Source organism: Danio rerio, chromosome 15 (assembly GCF_049306965.1).
Source record: "Danio rerio strain Tuebingen ecotype United States chromosome 15, GRCz12tu, whole genome shotgun sequence".
Lineage (NCBI taxonomy): Eukaryota > Metazoa > Chordata > Actinopteri > Cypriniformes > Danionidae > Danio > Danio rerio.
Genome location: NC_133190.1, coordinates 9,160,529 through 9,185,580, shown reverse-complemented (window position 1 = coordinate 9,185,580; position 25,052 = coordinate 9,160,529). Strand labels below are relative to the sequence as shown.

General features: G+C 36.8%; 1 protein-coding gene across 10 annotated transcripts in view; it reads right to left on the bottom strand.

Annotated features, from left to right (window-relative positions):
• cadm2b (cell adhesion molecule 2b) overlaps nt 1–25,052 on the bottom strand; it is a 462,204-nt gene that overhangs the window by 119,439 nt on the left and 317,713 nt on the right.

The following is a 25,052-nucleotide window of genomic DNA, read 5'->3' as shown; positions in this document are numbered from 1 at the left end:
GTGAGCGGTTTCACTTTCTCCAGGGAGCTCGCAATCGCTCGTGTGTGCGTCTATAGTTGAAATAACGAACTTTTAATAACTAATGTGCACGTGATTATTGAAGTGCTTCTGACATCTGATCCTTTCAGAAATAGACAAATGCGAGAGTGAAGCGCGAAAAAAACAAAGGAGAAGCCTGATAAAACAAAGAAGCAAATGATTCTTTCAGCAACCTAATCCATAAACAAACTGCCACCTTTAACTATTATCATCACCTTTTGGACTATTGTAAACTCGCAATGACAGAATTATTTTCTAACAAGAGGTTACATGTGCCGGTAAAGAATAAGGATACAGATGAGAGGTTTGCACAGACTGTGGGCTACATGTTGCCTGTTGTTTTTGAATCCAAATAAGGACTAAATGTCTGCTGTGTGTAGTTTTTCTGTAATTATTGCATATCAAAGACAGTCTCTAGGGTCTGTATGTGTTCATATGTGCTGCATTTATTTATTATATATAATTACAGACGTTACAGTAGGCTATTTTTACATTGATCTGCAGTTATGATCAAATTATGTTCATTGAAAAGTTATATATTGAACATGAATGCACAAGTATTTATGTGTATAAAGCATCTTTTTTTGTGAGAAGTGCTTCTCATATGATACGTGAACGACCTGTTAAGCTTTACTTTGAGCAAGATTTCCTTACGTGAGAATAACGTTGACTTAAACTTTCTGTCGTACACCACGCCCACCCCATTGTTACCCTTTTGGCAGTGGAAATGCAAGCTTGAAAGAGTTGACCTGTACCACACCGGTCAGTGGAAATGCGCCATTAGATTGTTTTTGTAAGTAATTATGAACACTCAACAATGATGGGGTTTAACAGCCTGATCTCATGACTTATCTTTACGTTTGTCGGGTTAGTGTATGAAGTCGTACGAGTTCTGTTGTACAAAAAATGTCCCATTTTAAAAAGGAGGCATTGTACCCAACCCTGCCTCTAAACCCAACTACCCCTTCACGGGCACGCGCAAAACGAGGGGCAGGGGTAAGGGGAAGGGCTAAGGGGTAGAATTGGGATTGGGCCCTAGTCTGCATAAAGGGCATGGTCACTTGAGTGACAGCTAGGTCTCGCTGGTTGTTGTCACTTCACCTCAGCACTCAGCATATACATCGCATTTTTGTTTTGTTTATGTGACTTTACACAGACTGTTGCTATTTGGAATTATTTCTTACAATGATGTGGCATGCTGTGTGAACTTAATTGTGTTTACAAACCAATCACGTGGCCTCCGTTTCCCAGGTCAGTGAAATTATATACCTATATATCATATCTATAAATGTATTTGTTTTATTTAAGATCATTTATCATTTACATTTTTCTTTAGAACTTGAATACAGATAGATTATCTGTAGGCTATAGAACAGTCATTTGAAACGTTGTCATAGAGTGCCTGCCTGGATTTCATAAATTTACTAACACCGACTATATTTTAAGTGTTTGGAAAGTATTCACGTTTTCCTCCTTTAGAAAAACGTCAAAAGAACAGTGCTTAGTGGCTCAATGTATTACAACAGTATTTTTAAAAGTTTAAACACTTTATAGATATAGTATACAACCAAGCACATGTGGTCAGAACACAAACAAGGTGATGAAGTATTAAGCATTTCTCCCAAAGAAAAGCCAGTTCAAGCAGAATGCTAGAAGGCATCTGTAGCTCCTTTCACGCTCCGCCTCTTTTTTTTTTTTTTGTTAACTACTGTTTATTGAGTTTTTCAGGAAACAATATAAAACGGAAAGAAAAAAAAAGTGTAAATTTAAAACCCACACCCACCCATCCCACCCCTGGTAGACTTCAAAAGTATAAAATAATAATAATAATAATAATAATAATAATAATAATAAATATATAAACAAATCAAATAATTTTACAAAGGAATTTTACAAAGACTTCAAAAAGGATGACACAACATCGAAGGCTGAACGCCATATACTGACAGTTTTCATATTAACACCATGTATGCGGGTAGTTGAGAGTTCCATCGAGAGAATGTCCAACAAATAAACAGTCCAGGTTCGTCTGTCCATAGTATGAGAAGGATTCCAGCGGTTGACCAGCAATTTTTTTGCTGCTGTGAGAGTAGTTAACAAAAGACATCTTTGTTGAAAGGACAAAGTAAGGTCCCAAAAGTCATTCATGAAAAAATGAAGTGAAGTCAAACATATCTGAGTTCCCAACAAATATGATAAATTCTGTGAGAGCTGAGTCCAGAAAGGAGACAGAAAGGGACATTTCCAAAAGAAATGTAACAAAGTGCCTAAAGATCCTTGTAAACAGAGATTACAATTAGAAGAAGATGAGAGGTTCATATAAAAACGTTTCTTTGGAGTCAAGTAGAACCTATGCAGCAATTTTCCAGTGTATAATTTGGTGATTAGGATTTCTAGAAGACATTTTAAACCTCTCCCATACCTGATCTGAAAATAAAACGTGTACATCCTCATTAGGGTCCTTAGCCCAAACAGTTGTGATAGGTAGATGTTTGTATGAATGCTCAAGAAGAAAGATATAGATAACTGAAGCAGAGGAGGGAGACTTGTCAGAAGGAAGGATTAATTTACGTAATGGGTGAATAGATAGTTGAGAGTTCCAAGGTACCCCATAAGCCAGATGAGCTGATCTGATGCGCAGAAACATAAAAAAAGAAGGTGCCTGGCAAATTATATTGAGTTTTAAGGTTCTGGAAGGATTTTAAACCATTGTCATCATAGATATCTCCTAAAGTGTTTACTTTATTATGAGACCGTGCGGACAATGAAATGGAGTAATTCACGCTCCGCCTCTTTACCCTTGTTTGGTGCGATGATGCGTGAACAAAATAATGATAGTTGGCCTAGCCTTCTTGTAGCTTCTTTTGCAATCTTCAGAAACCTATGGGTGAGGTCACAGATACTACGTCCATATATGTAACAGTCTATGGATTTACAACACCTTATTGTGTCACACTCAGTGTGAAAATCCATAAAACACTGTTGAAGATCCATAGTTCTCTCACGGTCGTATTTTATTATTTGCCATATATCCTTATTATTACAAGCATAACTGACAGTAACTGTATTTCAGTCTACAGTGGTTTAACAATGCTTATTTGTAATGACTTTACGACCTTTCATAACTTATTGAGTAGTTAGGTTTCAGGAACAACTAAATTGCTCCAGCAGTAGTTAGGTTCTACTGAATGCTACATACTGTAAGAGCGTGTTAAACTTGTTAAGCTCAAAATGATGGATTACTGCACACATTTAGCACAGCGTTTGGGTATAGAAAGCGAAACAATGGTGTATGTCTTTGTTTCTCTCTCTCTCTTTCTGTTCATTCTGACTTGGGATCAGCAGTAATTGGTAGCACGGCCTAATTAGAGCTAGTCATGTTCGGCAAGGGAGACACTGCCACTGCAGCTGGGTGGTAAATTGACACATAATCCAGACTATGGTGGGTCTTCGATCCGAGTTAGCGACTGTCTCGTGTCTCATCTGGGAAAGGGGGATGGAAAGTGTGTGTGTAAGGGGCATAGGGGACATCCAAGCCAGGCTTAATCACCCAGTCTCAGTGGATTCTGCTCGGACTTATTTCCGCATTTGTTTTTCTTGTCTTGCTGAAAAGTCTCCTAATTGCATTCCGGCTGCATCTCAGCTCAGTCTTTCTTTGTTTTTTTAAAAGCCCGTATTCAGTTTAGGAAAAAATCACAATTTTATACCATCATCGCAGTGTTCTAAGGTGAAGGGTGTACATTTTTATATTTATTTCACTTTCTGTACAATCAGTTATATTTGGAAATATTTTAACACTTTAAAATGACTGGTTTCTATCATGACTGGTTTTCTACAGCGAAATGAACTGCCAACTTATCCAGCATATGTTTTACACAGCGACTGCCCTTCCAGCTGCAACCCATCACTGAGAAACACCCATACACACTCATTCACACATTGTTACGGCTCAGTATCTGTGCCTGTGTGTGTTTTGTATTTTTTTCTCTTTCTCCCTCCTTCTCTACCTATCAATTTCTTTAGGTCCGCCCAGCTCATCTACCTATTGACCAAGCTAGATGCCAGTCATCATTACCATTTGCGATGACATCATCATTGACCAATCACAAGCAGACTTCCCTACTTTAAAAGGAAGCCGGTGCAGTCGAAAGCTAGCTTGCTTTTTGCATGCTCACTGTTGTGTGTTTGCCATGTTGGTTGACTGTGTGTTTTGCTGGATAGCTGGATTATGTGATAGTTTCTTGTGCTATGTGTGTTATAATCATTTGTGCTGAAATCAATCTTTAAAAGTGTTCTAATTGTGTATTCCCTCTGATTACCAGATATACGACATCCATGGGATTCGAGGAACAGGGTAGATGTCACGTGACCTACATGTTGCTACACGTAGGAGATACCAATGTATTATACACACTAGTTTAGAAGTGTGCGTCACTAATTGTAAGTTTTGTTTGTGTTTAGAAGTGTAGTTTAGATGGGGCGTGAAAACGCTGAAGACTTTTCATTCTCTTTCTTTTATTAGATAGTATAGAGATTGTGGTTTCTAGTTAGAGCTGTGTTTTGTTATATTATTTTCTTTTCTTTGGCGCCACTTTTGTTCCTCCTCCCCTTTATTACAACCATTTATTTATTCTTGTTTTCTTTATTTTGTATATACTTTGTTTATCAGTTATCCACTTTGTAAAATAAACACTTATTTTGGCATAATTTGGTTGTTTGTCTGGTCCATTGCCGCCACCATTCATAAAGAGTCATAAGTTTTAAATGTTGCTTTAACCCTAGTGTTTCCATCTTAATGAACCGTAACACACATACACTCCAGACTATTTAGCTTACTCTATTCACCTATACCACATGTCTTTGGACTTGTAGGGGAAACCGTGCGAAGCACCTGTAGGAAGCCCACACGAACACGGGGAGAACATGCAAACTCCATACAGAAATGCCAACTGACCCAGCTGAGGCTCAAACCAGCAAACTTTATTAGAGACTGTTCACTTCAGCGTGCAAGTTTCTTCAGCTTGCACCCATATAGTGGAGGACCTATGATGTCAATTTGTCTCCAAAACCCTGTAAGTGAGCAGTGGTGTAAATTACTTAAGTAAATGGACTTTGTTACTTTACTTAAGTATTTTTTTGGCTACTTTGTACTTGTACTGAGTATTAAAAATTATAAGCCACTTTTACTCTTTACTTGACTACATTTTTGGTTGAATATATGTACTCTTTACTCCACTACATTTGAACGGACGCCTATAGTTACTCGTTACATTGTTATTGTGCGCGACAAGTTGGCATCTCTATCTACCATGGCTAATTTGTTGGGCGGACGAGGCGATATCGCCATCTGCAGGGTGCTGAAGGTACTGTATGCTATTTATGAGCTAAATCACGTGAACGTGAATTAGCAGCTTGCCAAATACCAGGGGTTTAATTAGCGACATGGCTGCAGCAAATGATGAAGCCGAAGTCTGCACATCAAGCAGTGCCAGCACTGATGACCATTCATGGCCTTATCTGAAAGAAATGTTTTCATTTGCCGATATGCAGAATCTCTCTTACAGAATGCAGTGTCTTTGTTTGCCACAAAAATAAGTGCTTTTAATAATTTATCGTAAAATTTGAGAAAACACATTGAAGTAAGAGTCTATTTAATGTTAATTTAATGTGAATTAAGTGAACTTAATACACTTACTGATATAGCAAAACCACTGTGACATGACATGACTATGTTTTAGCTTAATTTTTTTTAGTGCAGCGTGAATAAATGTTTTACTGAAATTATACATTTTGCATCAAGTGCATTTAGCTATGAGTTTGTGATGTATTTTTTATTGAATTTATGTGTAGTTTACTAAGTTTCAAAATAACACTGCCCCTCTTTGTTTAATATTATTACAGAGAAAACATCCTAATCAATTGAAAAACTACTCAAAATAAAAGTATTGCCCCCCTTTGAGACAGTGAGGTAAATCACATGAAAGTCAGCTGATTTTTTTTTACTACGTTTTTTTACTACTTTTTTAATTATCTGTGCCATTTTGAACATTTGAGTTTGAGACTTTTTGTTCAATTTCTATCTATTTTGTTCTGCCATTTTGAAACATTGAGGTGTTTAATTTACTATCTATATTAGGAAATAAAACCTTTTTTAGTGTCCTTTGAGCCTACATTCAGTATGAGTAAAATACTTAAGTTCTTTTAAAATTGGATACTTTAATACTTTTACTCAAGTCTTATTGGAATTGGTGACTTGTAACTTGTAATGGAGTAATTTTTACAGTAAGGTATCTGTACTTTTACTCAAGTATGGTTTTCAGGTACTCTTTACACCTCTGTAAACGAGTTAGCATTTTAGCAGTTCCCTCATCTCAAAGTTAATGGGTATGTTTGAATGGGATTTTGGTTAAATCGCTAAAATAAGGTCCGTAGCTTTCACAAACTCATTTTGTGTTCATGTTTTATTTTAAGACATAAAACACATCAGTTACATTCCATTCTTGGTATTTTAATTAATTATGCTTATTTAAAAGATGTTGGTTGCTAACAAATTAATAAATGGGACTACAGGCGATGTCGGCGACATTATAAGTTATACATTTGTTGATTTGGCATTTCCCAAATCCATTGCTCCAATGAACATTCGCAAACTGTATCGCAAATTTGTATGCTTGCAACTACAACTCTGGAGGTGTAGTTAGAAGCTTTCCTTACTGTGTTCTAGGATTTTTTTCATTTCCTAATAAATGATACATATTACATTTCATTTCTTAATAAATCACCTTATTATTTATCTATATGATTTATATTTGATATTAGAAAACATGTGATTTTATGTTTTAGAATAAAATATGTAATGTTCTCAACTCAAATGAGTGTCCTTCTTGCTGTGAGGCGACAGTGCTAACCATTTGTCATCGGTATGCAGAGGAATGATCTGCTTTTAATGCTGCAGGTGTGAGAGATGGCTGTGTGGCACTTTGAGTGCTCTGAGGTGTGGGAGAGACCATTGACGAAGAGTAATGTTAGGAACGGTACACATAAGTGTCTCTAAAAATCTCCAGTAACACCTAAAAGCATTTGCTAGTCGCTTTTTAAAAAATGTTCTGAAAACGAAAGGAGTCTGAAATTTTGCTAAGTTAGAAACACTGGCTGGTTGAAGCACAGTGTATTGATTGAAGCGCTCATACCTCGCATAGGTGCAGTACGGAAGGAACGTTCCGTTATTCATGGGGGCCTCCGGGTTTGAAAAGAAGTAATAACGTTTAAAACTTAACAGTTATAGACAGATTTTACAACATACGATAGAAAATGTATAAAAAAGCTATATGATAAATATATTCTTCATGGCATTGGTCAGGGCCCCCTAATTCCCTGATGCCCTAAACGCCTGCTTACCGTGCTTATTGGTTAAGTCCGCTCCTACAAAGAGAAGCGCTTTGAATTCATAAAATAAAATCACTTACACCAAGAGGAATAAATGAGGAATTGGGTCTTCCAGTGCTTCTTTAATGATTTAACATTTATCTACAATCATGGATTTTGAGTGTAGCCATAATGAAATAAATCATTAATTCATTCATTCATTTTCTGCCGCTTTTCCGGGGTCAAGTCTGGGGCGCAGACACTTCCTCCAGCTTCTCCAAGGGGATCCTGAGGTGTTCGCAGGCCAGCCAAGAGACATAGTCCCTCCAGCGTGTCCTGGGTCTTTCCCAAGGCCTCCTCCAAGTGGGACATGCCTGGAACACCACCCTAGGTCGCGTCCAGGAGGCATTCGAAACAGATGCCCGAGCCACCTCAACTGACTTCTCTCGATGTGGAGCAGCAGCTGCTCTACTCCGAGCTCCTCCCGGGAGTCAGAGCTCCTCACCCTATCCATAAGAGTGCTCCCTGCCACCCTTCGAAGGAAACTCATTTCGGCCATTTGTATTTGTGTTTACGGTCATGACCCAAAGCTCATGACCATAGGTGAGAGTAGGAACGTAGATTGTTGAATGCCTTATGAGTACAATGACATCAAGGACCATGACGTCGCCCAGTATGGTGCAGCTGGGGCCGGTTTTATTCCCACGGAACCCGACTGGACTTAGCCTGAAGGAGTGACGTGGAACCATCCTCCCGCAGGCCCACCACCTGCGGGGGGAGCCGTAAGGGGCCGGTGCATTGTAGAACGGGTGGTGGTCAAAGGTTAGAACCACGACAACCCAATTGAACTGAGAAACTGGCTATTGGGACATAAATTAAATCATGACATGAAAATAGATTTTTTTTATATTTTCCACTGTCGAAATTGCTTTGTACAAATTGACGAAAACATGAAGAAGTGAATGATGATCATTTAACCATTGTTTTTAGAAGTGAGGCAAATATTCCTTATGTTGTTCGCTTTATTAAAATGAAAATGAGATTGGTCTTAACTACTGAGTAGTCGTCTAGTTGATGACGTGATGTAATTGGCTATGGAAAAGGAGAATGGAGTTGTAGGATTGTGTTACACACTAAAGAAGCCATTTCAACCGAAACGTCTGTGTTTTGCATCCCATAAGAATGTAAAAAAGCTATATAAAGCAGCGTGTGAATGATGACCTTTTAAGTAAAATATTTATTAGAAAGTTTAATTATATATTAATGCATAAAACACTTCCTATTATGGCGATAAAATAATATATACCAATAAATAACACAACATTTTCACAAAGTATCCACTTCTATTTACAGCTAAATCCCAGGAACTGTAAAGTAGCTCGTAAATCAGCGTGTTAGCATGCATGAAATTATTCACAAGCTAATACTCTGTCTCGTGGCAGTAGGGGATCACTGTGTGGGCCTCCCAAAAGCGCCAGGCACTGCTGAGTTCTCCTGAAGGTGACATTGGGATCTGTCTCATTCAAGGCCCACATGCTATGGACGCGTTGTACCGACCGCGGTGTCGACTGCCTCCTTCATTATTCCAGATCAACATGAGCACATGAGGTGTGAGGTGTGCTCGAAACTGACATGGAGTGTGAATGTTAAATAGTGATGCTGGCTGACAAATCAAGTGATTAAACCGAGAGGAAGCAGAAACGAATCAAGAGGAAGGTCAGAAAAGACATTGGGATTATAGTGTTTTGCCTTCATTACCAGCAGTGGAGCTGTTTAAAGGAGAAGTGTGCCATTTTTCAAAGTTAAAACACTGTCTCCTGTTCAAAGTTAATTGAGTTCCGCGGGGATGATGGATTTTTGTAGGCCAAAACCCTATAACTAGGTGGTGTTATGGTACTTCTGGTTCCATCATCCTGAAGTGAATGGGTTTTATGAATGATTATTTGGTCTAATGCCTTAAAGTATAGTTCATTATCTGCCGCATAAAACATATGCCAGAGTAATTGGTGGTTCATTCTGCTGTGGTGACCCCTGACTAATTGAAAGTGTGAGTGAGTAAGTTGGTTTGGAACAAGAGTGAGTAAATGGTGAGTATCTTTTCATTTTTTGGTTGAATTTAATGTATCTGTTTACATTAAATCTGTGATGCTATAGGTTCTTCAGAATTTACTGTGGGACGATATGCCTGGTTCATAAAAAATAAAAAAATAAATAAAATAAATAACAATGGCATGACCAGAAAATGTAAAAATAGAGGTGAATTTTATTCCCAGTGCACCATAAAATGTCCAGTGGCAAAAATTATATGCAGTATGTACAGATGTCCATTAAAAAAACCAAATGACCAAAACAACAAAATAAAAATAACAAAGAAACAAACACTTAATATTTATTTAAATATATAAACGGCAGCGCAGTGGTGCAGTGGGTAGCGTTCTCGCCCCACAGCAAAAATGTCACTGGTTCAAGCCTTGGCTGGGCATTTCTGTTTGGAGTTTGCATGTCCTTGCTGTGTTCGCGTGGTTTTCCTCCGGGTGACCGGTCTCCCTCACAATCCAAAGACATGCAATATAGGTAAACTGGGTTAACTAGATTGTCCATTGTGTTTCCCAGTGATGGGTTGCAGATGTGTAAATGTGTGTAAAACATACAGTTGAAGTCAGAATTATTAGCCCCCCTTTGAATTTTTCTTTCTTTTTTAAATATTTCCTAAATTATGTTTAACAGAGCAAGGAAAATTTCACAGTATGTCTGATAATATTTTTTCTTCTGGACAAAGTCTTATTTGTTTTATGTCAGCTGGAATGAAAAGCAGTTTTTAATTTTTAAAGAATCCTTTTAGGGACAAAATTATTAGCCCCTTTAGGCTATTTTTTTTCAGACAGTCTGCAGAACAAACCATTGTTATACAATAACTTCCCTAATTACCCTAACCTGCCTAGGTAACGTAATTAACCTAGTTAAGCCTTTAAATGTCACTTTAAGCTGTATAGAAGTGTCTTGAAAAAAATCTAGTAAAATATTATTTACTGTAATCATGGCAAAAATAAAATAAATCCATTATTAAAGATGAGTTATTAAAACTATTATGTTTAGAAATGTGTTGAAAAAATCTGCTCTCCGTTAAATAAAAATTGGGGAAAAAATTAAACAAGGGGGTGAATAATTCAGGAGGGCTAATAATTCTGACTTCAACTGTGTGTTGGATAAGTTGCCAGTTCATTCCGCTGTGGCGACCCTCGATTAATAAAGGGGTTAAGCCTAAAAGAAAATTAATGAATGATATATACAAACGAGTATCTTCAGTATACACAAAAGAAAGGACGCTCTCTGACTTGGTAAACAAGCCCCAAATGGGAGTCTGGCTTCCCCTTTTATAGTCCATGCTCCACCCCCTACCTGAAGGGTACCAATAACAGGTAAGTATAAACTTCTATATTGTTATCTATGTTACAATATAACATAAAAAAATAAGTAATTAATACTGAAAATCGAAATATCCAAACTGTAAATCAAATCATACATAAAATCACTTATCTAAACAGTTGCTGTCTCTCTTCATTGCAGACATAAATCCCCATGCCCCCTCCCGGTGGGACCAAGTCATTGTTTGGCAAGTCACAAGTAAGTCTCAATTCATTGCCCTCAAGTCCCGAGTCAAGTCCCGAGTCAAGACAGGCAAGTCCCGAGTCAAGTCCCAAGTCAAAGGCAACAAGTCTCAAGTCAAGTCCAAAGTCCTATAGTTTGATTTTCGAGTCTTTTCGAGTCTTTTTAACAGAAAAATAAAATTTAAACAGATTATGTATGGCTGTAAGATCTGTATTTAATAAACAAACCTTTTTTTAATGAAAGAACATTGCTTAGATATATAAAGATACAAATGTAATTTTCTGAAAAAGTGCTAAACAGTGCTGCGTCTCGTCTACACAGCCTATTGCACAAGAATGAGTTCCACCAAAAAAAGAGTCCATTTTGCCTCACATCCCACAGAAATTGCAGGTCTACTGCTGTCTAGTTCATTAAGTTTAGTTGTGCTATGTTATGTCTTCAGTGATCAACTTGTGATTAACTAAAACTACATAAACAACCTCAATGAGGCAGCAGTAGACCAACAACTCCTGTATGCTGCAAAGTAAAATTGAGTGAAATTGGTATTTTGTCAATTGAATCTCGTGTGTGCTAAAGAGATGGAGATGCAAATCTGTCTAGCAGCAATGTAAAATGGTAGCAAATATTCTAAATGAAGTAGGCTACTTCATACAAACAATAACATTGTTTTCTTCACATAACAATGAAGAACTTTGCTCTCTACCTTGTGTGATGCTCGTGCACCGATTTCCTCTGTGGACAAAACTGCTTGCGAGCTCTCAAATATACGCTGCTCACGCCCAAATTTTCTCCCTCTCAAATATGCACTGCTCACACACACATTTTCCTGCGCGCTCTCAGAGATTATATATAGAATTTGTGTCTTGTGTTTCCTCTTCCTTTTGTGCTTTTTGATATGATTTATATTGAGGCACTATTTATTAACAAAAACCAAAATACTAAAATAGACTTACATATTAAATTTTTAATCTAATAAACCATAACATTTTGGCTGTATGTTTTATGATGAGATATTTCCAGTTTCAAACACTTAAAGACACAGATAATAGAGGTTGGATGTAAAGAATGCATTTTGTTTTACAAACATTTATTAAACATCCAAAAGGTTCACTATACTAATCAAATAAAAAACATTTAAACAAAAAAATATAACTAACGCAAGCAGAATTGTAACTGTGATAAAAATAAGGAAAAACTTGATTAGGTATTATAGCCTACTGTACTATTCACTCTTTAAATAAATCTCATTATCAATCCCATTTTATCATGGCAACTAAAATAAAGTGAACTAGTCTCTGCTGTCTTCCACATTATTGATGAGATTGTGGAGGACATTTTCCATGTCATTCTCTTCATTTTGAGGAAAAGCTGTTCCACAGGGCCCCTGAACACATCTATTGGCATGGACAGGGTTTTGTACAGTACTATAGTAAAGTACTTTAATTAATCTGTTGGGGTAATATTATAGTTGCTATGGTAACACAAGTGTAATATAAACAAATGACCCAGTGCTGTAGTTTTTTTTACAGTATTGGGTATATTATACTACAATTCACCACACTTTACTGTAGTAAAACTACACTCTGTATTTCATTTTATTAGTTCACTATTCTTAATACTACAGTATGCTGAAGCATTCATTAACAACTTGTAAATAATACTAGGCTTAAACATAGGCAGTATACCTAACTCTCAAAAACACTAGTATTTATTATAGAATTTACCTTAACCTCATAGTTTTTCGTGTATTGTTACTAAATAGTTTAGCAATATATAAACCATATCAACATTCTGGAATAATCAATTTATCAGGAGGATCTCTGGAGAGCAAAAGCAGGAAAATTATGAAGCGCTAGTGTGGACAAAACTCAAGCAAACGCAGAGAGACTGAATACGCGCGTGAGAGACCAGCAAATCAGATTGAAGTACCTGCCCACTGGTGAAAGTAATGTCAGAGCCAATCAGATTTTTCTTTCTTTTCATAAAGAACGGGGTTCGAATCCCACTTAGGCACTTGTAAACAATCATTTTAGAACATTTTGTCAAAAATCCCTACTGAAAAAACAGCTTAAACCAGCCTAGGCTGTTTGGCTGGTTTTAGAGGGGTTTTGGCCATTTCGAGGCTGGTTTCCAGCCATTTCCAGCCTGGTCTTAGCTGGTCAGGCTGGGAGATGACCAGCTAAAACCAGCTATGTCCAGCTTAAACCAGGCTGGTCAAGCTGGTTTTAGCTGGATTTTGCTGGTCAGTTTCCAGCCTGACCAGCTAAGACCAGGCTGGAAATGGCTGGAAACCAGCCTGGAAATGACCAAAACCCCTCTAAAACCAGCCTGGTCGACCAGCTAAAACCAGCTTACCAGCCTAGGCTGGCTGTAGCTGGATTTTTCTGCAGGGATATTGTTATGTTTAACCATTTATTAGAGCCACAAAGTATCTAAAACTTGTTTTCATGTTTGAATAGCCAATAAATGTGCTTAATAAATTAAAATAGAAATACCCACAGTGAAACAGTTATATAAATTTAAATATTAGTTTAAATAAATTCATAGTGGTTTTAAATATCTTTTAATATGTAAAGTAGAGAAGTTCACATTCAACAAACTGAATAAAACAAGTCTTCGTTTTTAGTTTATTTAAAAACAATTACAAATGGAGTAATTCAACTCACAATTAAATGATCTCATTGAGTGATGGAATAAAAAGGTAAAACTTTAATTGAATGATCAGTCAAGTGTTTCCAAATGAAATCTGTTAAAATAAGAGTCCTACAAAACAGGAACAAAGACACTCATGAAACAAAATGTGATTGTTATTTTTTTTTTTTTTTATTAGATGGTTGGTTTTAAGTACTTTAAAAATAGTAGATAATCCTTAAATATAGAGGGGGAAATACAGAAAAACAAACAAACAGAAATTCAACAATATATATGCATTACATTACAATCTCGCAATAAAAAATTTAATTAAAAACCATATAGAGGACTAAAATATTGCTAAGAGGCATAACATCAACAATAATAAAAATACCTTTAAGGTTTTAAATACTAAATAAAATTAATAGTATTAATCCAAAATATGAAAAATGTAACACTTTACAATAAGGTTGTATTAATTAATTAAGTTTATGCATGTACTAATGTGAACAAACAATGCAGTGCAGTTCATTACAGTATTCATTATTTTATGCTTTAATTAATGGAAATAAAATTATTGGTTAAATCTTGTTAACTCACAGTGCATTAACATTAATGTTAACAAGCATAACTTTAAATTGTAATAATGCAATAGTAAATGTTAAACTATAATTAATATAGGTTTAGAAGTATAGTTCATTATTAGTTCATGTTAGTACATAGATTAACTAAAGAAACCTTATTGCAAAATGTCACCAGAAAATAACAAAAAACTTTTTTTTTTTTTTTTTTTTTTTTTACAGTTTTAAGAGCTTTAAAAATAAATTATATATCTAGTTATTATGGCATGTAATTAATGTTACTACTAATTAAATAGTTAGAAAATACTGTCAGAGGATGTGCAAAACACAAAGATAAAACATAATATGCGCATTGACACAAACCACCAAATGCAAAAACATAAATTAAAGCCATGTTCATTCATAATTATATGATATAAATCACAAGAGGGTAAATTTGGTTTAAAAAAAACTGAAGTTCATTGACTTATACACAACAGTAAGACAATGCTTTTGCACAACAGTAACACATTGCGAGTAGTAAAGTCTCTTACCTTTGACAGATGTTGTAAATCCGCTGAATAAAACAAAAGGAGCAGATCGCGGATGTGTTTATTTCACTCTCCGAGTCAGAAGGAAAATGGCATCTTCAAATTTCCCGCTGGTGCAAAAACACGGAAGTGCGCCACAAAGCGCTAGTGGTCGAAAGTATGCGTGCATGCTCTCTGTCACACACGCACACACACACAGAGATAGAGCGTTCTGTGTCAACATACTTTTTATCTTTGGGCTTTTTATAGAAAGTAGCAAGTCTTTACAAGTCAATAGGCGCAAGTCCAAGTGAAAGTCCGAGTCATTTATGTTCAAGTCCAAGTCGAGTTGCAAGTCTTTTGATATTTTGTCAAGTCGAGTCTGAAGTCATCAAATTCATGACTCGAGTCTGACTCGAGTCCAAGTCACATGACTCGAGTCCACACCTCTGCCCCCTCCACACAAAAAAAATGATGGTTTGGTCAGACTTTGTATGCATTTTGCCACCATAGCATGGCCATGACTTCATAAGCTCACGCCGATCACTCAATCGGTTTGGCAAGCACAACGTGGAAGTCGGACTACTCCCGCACATTTAAACAAGACAAAACTTTAAAAAACAATCTATGTGTGGTGTATCTGGAGAAATGTATGCAGTAATGAGGTGGTGGTGTGTGGAAAGTCCCTGACTCATCAGGAAACTTAAAGTACTGCCATTCCCAGCTGTGAAGATTAGTTCTTCACATCACCTACCCCTTCTCCAAACCACGGCAGCTGTTGATGCTGTATCTTGAATTTGTACAGCTGGAGTGCTAAGTATTACTTTGTAATGGTCCTTCATTGTATAAAGTCACGATACCCGATGGTCCATCTCAAGGTGAATGTGAATTGAGGTAAGTGACGGTGTGTTTATGTGTGAGTGTATGCGCCAACACTATCGTTCCCAGCGGTGAAGCTTGAGTTCAAAATCTGTTTACTTCAAGCTTAAAAAATTAGCAGTTTTTGTTCAGGGGACCATATTTTTGTTTTGTCAATCACCGCAATGCTGTGCGGGTATCTACAATTGAGACGTGTAAGTCTGTGTGGTCATATCAAAACATTGCTATCTATGTGTGAGCATTCAAACCATTCCTGGACTCTATCTCAGTTCTACAACCCTTTCAATTTTCTCTTTATTTCTCTCTCTCTCTGTATAGGCAACACAGATGTCTGTCTGTCCTTAGACTCCACAAATCTCCCCAGTTCTGCTTTAGTAAGTCCTCAACCTGCTTTCAACATGGCCTTCCACTCCTCTGACTCCGACCTGTCCATCCACATTTTAGGTCACTCCTTGATCCATCTGCTTCCACCTTAATCCTTAGTTTGATTTGTATTTTAATTCCATTTAAGGTGCACTTACATTTACCCCTTGTTCAGTGCAACATAATTTGGGGGCTCGGCCGGGATATTTTTTCCACCATCAAGAAAGTCTGATGCCAGTGCTATTGTTGGTTTAGACCTGGTTTGTCTATTGAGCCTTTTAGGAACTGTTTTGCTTTTCCACCATCCAGAAATCCTTGTAGAGATTGGTCTAGCATCACAAGATTGCATCCCATCTTTCCCAGCAACACAAACGTGGAATATCCAAATGCAGACACGGGCATCAATGATGCATTGCTACGAATTGTAAAATCATTACGAACCTGTTCAGCATCCAAACAATGAGTTCATGCAGCATGCCATAATGTTTATAGATGGAGAATACTTGGCAGAATAACATGTTGATGCACCGTGCTATAATTGGAATATATAGTAGAGACTAAAGATTAGAAGCAATATTGTGTTTAGCATTATGTTCCGCTGCCATTTCCAATATGCTGCACAAAACAGTGGATGTGCTTTAGATATTTGAGTCCACAGCTCTATCATGGAAGGTGGATCACTCAGCCCCAAGGGTTTACCTTGGCCCTATAACCCTTCTGCTCAACCTTGGTTCCATACTCCCTTTTCTCCACCAAGGTCTACAGGTCTACAGCAATGGTCTCAAACTCAATTCCTGCAGAGCCACAGGTCTGGACAGTTTAGCTCCAATCACATCCAACTCACACAATGTCTCTAGTAGTCTTGAACACCTTGATTAGTTGTTTAATAAGGGTTGGAGCAAAACTGTCCAGATCTGCAGCCCTCCAGGAATCGAGTTTGAGACTCGTGATCTATAGACTTCCCTTATTCATCCAGCCTTACATTCATTCATTGATCTACCTTGATCATGTACTTTCACTACTGAGGCTCCACCTTTTCTGCCAAGTTACTTCATTATGGATTCACATTAAGTGAAATATAACATGAAGGACAAAATGTATTCATGCCTATTATGCAACAGGTTAATTTTATAATTTCAACTGATATACAAGTGATTGGCTAAGGAAAATAAAGACTTCGGTGTTGGCTGTGCGTCATTCATCACTACACTATTTGTACTGTTCTTACATGTGAAATATCACAGAAATGTTGTTAATTTGACTACACCTTTACTGAGACTTTGAGGTGCAGAAATGACACTACTCTACAATAATGTTAGAGTTTCTTATACTAATGCACAAAATCCACCTGGTTTTAGAGGGGTTTTAGCCATTTCCAGACTGGTTTCCAGCCATTTTCAGCCTGGTCTTAGCTAGTCAGGCTGGAAAATGACCAGCTAAAACTAACTAAAATCAGCTTGACCAGCCTGGTTTAAACTGGACACAGCTGGTTTTGGCTGGGCTACCAGCCTGGTTAGGCTGGTCAAGCTGGTTTTAACTGGTCATCTCCCAGCCTGACCAGCTGAGTCCAGGCTGGAAATAGCTGGAAACCAGCTTGGAAAGGACCAACCCCCTATTAAACCAGGCTGGTCAACCAGCTAAAACCAGCCAACCAGCCTATGCTGATTTAAGCTGTTTTTTTTAGCAGGGTTTTACCACATTTTCAGATTTAACACATTCACCCGCTTTTTGGAACTGTTCTTCACTGGACTCGAATCCCGTCATCGTGATCAACTCCTCTCTGCATCTCAAGTCCACCGGCGTACACAAAAAGCTAGCTGGGCAAACTGGTAAAAGTTTTTTACTCAGAAACTCAATGTTATCCAGAAGTATATTAGCATAGAAAAAACTTTAAAAATAGTAACAGTCTTTACAATAAGTACATATGTATTATTAATTTTACTACGACAATAAACTATTGAGCTTTTTATGATGTGTTCTTTAAAGGTTCTTTAATGCTGTGTTTACACCAGATGCAGGACGCTCAAATAAATTGCACTATTTGTGCGTATATAGAAGCATGAACAATTTGAGTATACTCGCTTCATTCGCTTGTCAAATTCCCTTCACAATAGATGTGCATTTGCATCATGGGCAGCACTTCTGTCCACCCGGTGACTCTAGCTTCAATGCTAAATGGCTAACGTGGATTTTATTGAGAGAATAGCTTAGTTTATGTGCTTTAGGAAGGTTAAAACTGTGTACTTATTTATTTGGTGCCACTAGAGTCCACTAGATCCTTTGAGAGGTGCATCAACTCCTCCAGAAACTATACCTGGATGATAAAGGCTTTAGTGCTTCCGACTGAGCCAAGCCCAGTTTGATGAGCTGTTGTCTAGTGTCAGCAAGAGGATTTCCCCTCGGGACACCAACAACAGGCGCTATGTCATAATCATGCCCCTACAAGAGAAAACTCCTGATTGATTAACACTGCGCGAATGTCCAGAAGTTCAGATTTTCCACAGTAACTAGTCAGCTAGCTCAAGTAACATTGTATTGAACATCTTAGTTACAGGGATAGTTTACCCTACAAAAAAAAAAAAAAAAAAAAAAAATATATATATATATATATATATATATATATATATATATATATATATATATATATATATATATATATAAAATTTACTCATCCTTTACTTGTTCCAAACCTGTTCGACTTTCTTTCTGCTTTTAAGCACAAAAGAAGATATTTTGAAAGAATTATGTAACTATTGACTACTTTAGTAGGAAAAATAAATACTTTGGAAGTCTATGGCAACAGGTTTTCAGCTTTCTTCAAAATATCTTCTAGAGAAACAAGTAAATATTTGGAAGTAATTTAACAGTGAGTAAATATATCATTTTGGGTTAACTATCCCTTCAAAACCTGTCAAATAATAATAATAAAAAAAATAGCAATGTCATTTAAACAACCCAAAGAGACCCTGAATTCAGCAATATATGTAAATGCTAGACACATTTTTTTCGCTATTACTTTTATGGCTTGAAACTCAGATCTCCTTGAACTATTTATACTGCCACTCTCTTTTGCCAAGAAAATAAAGGAAGACGTTTGTGTTGGAGCTGTTAAACACTTGTCCCTGTGGGAGCAAACGCTGCTGTGCTGGTACAGGTGTACGGTGGGTCAGCAGCTTACGTTTCACATTTTAGACCCAAACCACTTAAAGCAGATCCCAGATCAGCTATTTGCTCAATTTGGTCGTTTATTACAACAGGGCAAAGCTTCTACATCAGTTAAATACTGCCTAAAGGGCTTTTTTGTGTAGTTGTGGCCTTTAAATGCAGTAGGCTGACCTGATATTATGGAGGGAAATGCACCATTATATAAAAAGCTGTTAAGCAACTAAAGATCAGTCATTATTCATCTAAGTCAGGGGCTGATATTGATTCTGCTAGTGCTAATATATGTGTTTTCATAAATACAACAGCTTTTGACAAGTAGAAGTGATACTAAATACATTTTTGGATGCATTTAAGTTTACATAATAGTAATGCAAAGTGCTTAATATCTTATGGGCAGATTTTTTGAAATTTTAATTGTGAATGTAAATGTAACACCAAGTCAGGGTACAATGATGAGGATTCATGTGCAGTTTAATAATAAAGAGTAGTCAGGCAGGCAATGGTCAAACAGGTACAAACAGGAGCATAAGGGAAATCCAAAGAGCATAGTCAAAAACAACAAAATTGTCAGGACAGTGGCAAAACAACATTACCGGTAAACAGGACAAGGCACATTTCAGTACAGTGGTGAGATCCAGAACTGCAAGGATCCAAGCATGATCCAAACCATCCAGGTCATGTGACTGAAGTGTTTTGAAACACCCAGTCACATGATTAAAACAATTCAAAGCATTAGTCATTTCAGAAGCGATTCAAGACCTTGCGAATCTGCATTTGACTGCCAGGATTGGAACAAGAAAAATCTTATTTAGCCTAGTGAACCATGTGTGTGCACAGAGTACCAGTGCTGCAAACAGGTTTGAATCATGACTTGTACAAATACTAAACATGACTTGATGTCTTTTAATAATGTAACATTTTTATGACCAAAACAATACAGATTTATTCTCAAAGTGTTCAATCGGATTTCAGACCAATGTTAAAAGAAAACTTTTTTTAAAAGAGCATTTTAAAATAGCGACTATAGCTGCATCATCCTGAATTTGAAACCATTATCTCTGCTTGCTAGTTTGAAGCTCTCACCGCTTCACTAAATCCCTTAAAACCTCACCTCTACAATGTGGGGTTTAATACCTCAATTTGCTTTACTGTTTCTTTGCTGAAGTTGTTCCAGAGCAATACATAAAATGTCCACTAGGTGTCACTGTAGAGACAGGCTTCGAAACGTTTGGAAGTTTTGACACATTTTCGTCAACTGTTTCAGTGTTTTATGAAGCCTTGCTTTGCCCACCACTATCAAAACCGCAGCAGGAAAACCAAGGAAAAATGCTTCACATGGAAAACAAGACTCAACAATGTGTGTGTGAGTGAGGTGTATTTTCAGTTCTGGTAATCAGTCTTTACAAGCTTCAACTGTGTGTTTACAATCAAGGGAGATCTGGGCTAGGTGAGTGGAGGAAATGTTCATTGAGGGCAGGGAATGAAGTTATGATAGTGCATGTGTGCAGCAATCTGCAAGACCAAGTTTGCTGGTAATCTTGAGTACTAGCACAAAGTATATTAACAAATGAATCAAACAGCTACTTATGGATACTTTCTTTTACTTTAAAGCACATTTTAAAATAAGCACACATATTCTGATGTGCCGACTAACAAAGTACTTTACTGTTTTGTGCAATTAAAAATACATTTAAATACATGACAAGCCAAGTATAGTTACAATAAAAACAACACTAGTTTACCACAAATGATTGTCAATAAACATAATAACAATATAACAGACGTCATTTTGGAATTTTTTTACTTTTATTTACTTAAAATGGAATAGAATTTTTCAAATGGTTGATTAATTGTATTTTAAATCAATTTAGGCAGTGGTGAATTTATTTTATTGCAATTAAAATGTGACCAATGCTTTATTCTATATTCTTTTCCTTTGCACACAAAAAATACTAAAATGTCTTGTTTTTCTCACAAGAGATTTTATTTACTGTCAAATTATCTGTTCACTTTAACTGTCACCGTAACTGACATTCTCAATATAGTTAGCTTTTTGTAACTTGTTTTTAACAGCATAGCTTGATTACTCAGCTTCGGAGCAGCTTTATTGAATCAACTTAAACACTCAGATTTCTCAGTAGAGAATTAAAGTGCCGACATATCTCATAAACACTTGTGCTTAGGTTGTGCAGGAAGCAGAAATAAAAGAAAAAAATGACTGAACCAAACATCCAGAAAGAGCTTTTTTTCTGTTTCAGCTGACTGCACTACATAATGGAAATCACTCGTTGATGAATGACCAGAAAGCAGCCAAGCAAGCCACTGTAGAATACATTGTATGCTTTGGGCACCACCAAAAAAAAAAAAAAAAAAAAAAAAAAGCTAACAAATAAACATTGAGCAGCCAGAGTAAACCATCTCAATTCATTACACAGTGATAACACCCCTCGATCTGGACTAATGTGTCTGAGTCGTGCTAAATATCTGGAGCTGTCGGCGATTCAAATCATGCTGTGTGAATTGAGTTTTGACTGAAAATAACATCAGCGATCGCCTACAGCCAATGAGAGAGCTGCATTGACTTGCATGTGTGTGTGTGTGTATAACTGCTGCAGGCCAGCGGGAGGCTGGGGGAGAAGTTAAAAGCGATCTTTTTCGGTTTATTTGGACCCACGAAATGGAGGAAAAACTAGTGGAGGTTTGACAGGACTCAGGAGCAACCGTGTCTGTTTGACGTTTAATACAGAAAGAAATTAGTTTATTATCAACGTTAAGGAGAAATGGCTAATTCCCTTTAAACCCAGGTGAGCAAATATGTACATGTTCTATCCCATTAAAGGCTTCTTTCTCATTATGTAGTTAATAACAAAAGATATAATACGTGTTTTTGGCTGTGAGACGTAGTTTGGACGACGTTGTCGGCGATTCTTCCTATAGTAAAGTCATGCAATGTGAATGTCCCTGTCACCGATCCATCTTGCAGTGTAAACAAAGCAGCGACGAAACGCTAGCCCAGATAGTCATGCAGTGTGACAACATCTGTGACACGACTACTTTGAAAATCATGCAGTCTGAACTCGGCATTAGAAATACTTATATGCTTTACATGTTTGTTTATATAACTGCTATTTTCATTCATAGCATGTCTTTTTGCACTGATGTTCAATATCTCTTGTTTAAATACACTATAAACAGCAGCTACGCTAATTGTTTTCTTTGTTCCCTATTTCCACCTGTGGATACTCATCCCGAGGCCTCTAGAGATTGTGCAGTGCCATTGATGTGATCCAAGACCTGTGAAGAGATGATGCCAACCATAGAGGACTTCTAGGACAACACATATGAAGAGATGATGCCAACCATAGAGGACTTCGAGGACAACTCATACAAGGAGATGAAGAGATAATGCCAACCATCGAGGACTTCTAGGACATCGCATAAACTAAATACACAATGCATTGAACTTTTTCACATAGACATCACCTTTATGCAATAAAAATGCAGGTTAACTATGTACATAATAACTTATATTTGATTGTAAATTTAACTTCATTTGATTGTAACGCAGTAATGTGCACCTTTTGTAAAGCTGCTTTAAAACAAAAATTATAGTAAAAACCGCTATACAAAGAAACTTGAATTGAATATACATTTTTTATTTCATATTATATACAGTTGAAGTCAGAATTATTAGCCTTCTGAATTATTAGCTTCCATGTATTTTCCCCAATTTTCAGAGGGAAGATGTTTTCAACACATTTCTAAACATAATAGTTTTAATAACTCATCTCTAATAATTGAGTTATTTTATCTTTGCCATGATGACACTAAATAATATTTGACTAGATATTTTTCAAGACACCTCTATACAGCTTAAAGTGACATTTAAAGGCTTAACTAGTTTAATTAGCTTAACTAGGCAGGTTAGGGTAATTAGGCAACGTATTGTATGATGATAGTTTGTTCTGTAGCCTATAAAAAAAATGGCTTAAAGGGCCTAATAATTTTGTCCTTAAAATAGTGTTTAAAAAAATAAAAACTGCTCTTATTCTAGCCGAAATAAAACAAATAAGACTTTCTCCAGAAGATAAAGTATTATCAGACATACTGTGAAAATTTTCTTGCTCTGTTAAACACCATTAGAGAAATATTTAACAAAGAAAAAAATATATATTCAAAGGGGGGCTAATAATTCTGACTTCAACTATATATACTGTACCTGGTCTAATGTATATACAGTTGAAGTCAGAATTACTAGCCCCCCTGAATTATTTGCCATCCTGTTTAATTTTTCCCCCCAATTTCTGTTTATTGGAGAGAAGATTTTTTTCAACACATTTCTGAACATAAAAGTTTTAATAACTCATTTCTAATAACTGATTTATTTTATCTTTGCCATGATGACAGTAAATAATATTTTACTAGATCTTTTTCAAGATACTTATATACAGCTTAAAGTGACATTTAAAGGCTTAACTAGGTTAATAAGGTGAACTAGGCAGGTTAGGGTAATTAGGCAAATTATTGTATAACGATGGTTTGTTCTGTAGACAATCGAAAAAACAAAAATAGCTATAATAGCAGGTTATTCCCATGATTATTTTTAAATGAAATTGTATGAAAAAAAAGAGGGAGAGGAACAAAAAAGTTATAATCTAATTGATGCAGTCTGTACACCTCATATCTTTTGGTTCTGTAAGAATTTTATGAGAAAAATGTCTAAATTGAAATAAAACTCAATTATATTGCAAGAGTTTTGTTTAACAGCATGAAATATATATATATATATATATATATATATATATATATATATATATATATATATATATATATATATATATAAAGAAATTGAGCATGTTGAGAAATGTGCAAGAGTTGGTTCGAAAGAACGAATGATAGTACATTGTATATACTATTGTATATAAAGATTGTGTTTACTGCCAGACAAAAGTTTGCTGTCTATCCCAGTTGTAAGAGCAACAAATAATACTTAGATTTCTAGTGGATCATCTGTGGCAGAAGGTAGAATTTTCCAATCAATCATTTGTTGAACCACATCCCAATCCTGACAAATACTGCAGGAGACCTACTGGAACCTGTCAGGGTTCTGCCACTTTGGTCTTGTAAATTCTTGTTTTGGTGGCAGAGCTCTGACACTACTCCACGTCTGGTCCTGTTTCTGTCTCTGTGTGCGCGCGCGCGCCGTCGTGGGTGTACGCAGAGTGTGCGCGCTGCCACTTGATGTGGCCGCGCACGCTCTGCGTCCCTCAGACGCGCGCGCTCTTGTACTAGTGTTTGTGTTTGTTCTGTCAGCAGCGCGCTGCTTTATTCTCGGCGCCTCCGTCTAGTTGGTTTCAGTTTTGGTTGGCGCTGAGATGAAGCATGCGCGTTGCTTATGTGTGAGCGCACGGTAAGGTATTTATCTATCGTGTGCTCGTGTCTTGCGTCTCTTGTCAAAGCACGTGGCTTGGTGTTTACATTGTGGTCACGTGCTTTTGTCGTGTGCTTCAGTGTTGCGTTATGTGAGCGCATGGCTTGTATTGTCTCTCTGTGTCATGCGCTCTCCCGTCTATTGTCTAGTCCCACCCTCCTTGTTAACCCATATTTAGTTAATTGTGTTCACCTGTGTTTCAATTTACTTTTTGGCTTTATAATCCCCCTCATGTTTTCAGTCCTTTGTCAGTTCGTCGTCAATATTACTCTGTCTTGTTGTCTCCAGTCCTGTTTTGTCCTGCCAGCCCTGTCAAGTTTGTTTTTGCCTTTTTATTAATGTTTTCCCCTTCGGGGTAGTTTTGTTTTGCCTTTTATTTTTATTTGTAGTTTATAATAAATATTCCTTCATTTTTCTGCAATTGGGTCTGCACTCCTCTTTTTCCCTCACCGCCCGTGACAGTACGAACTGACCAAAATG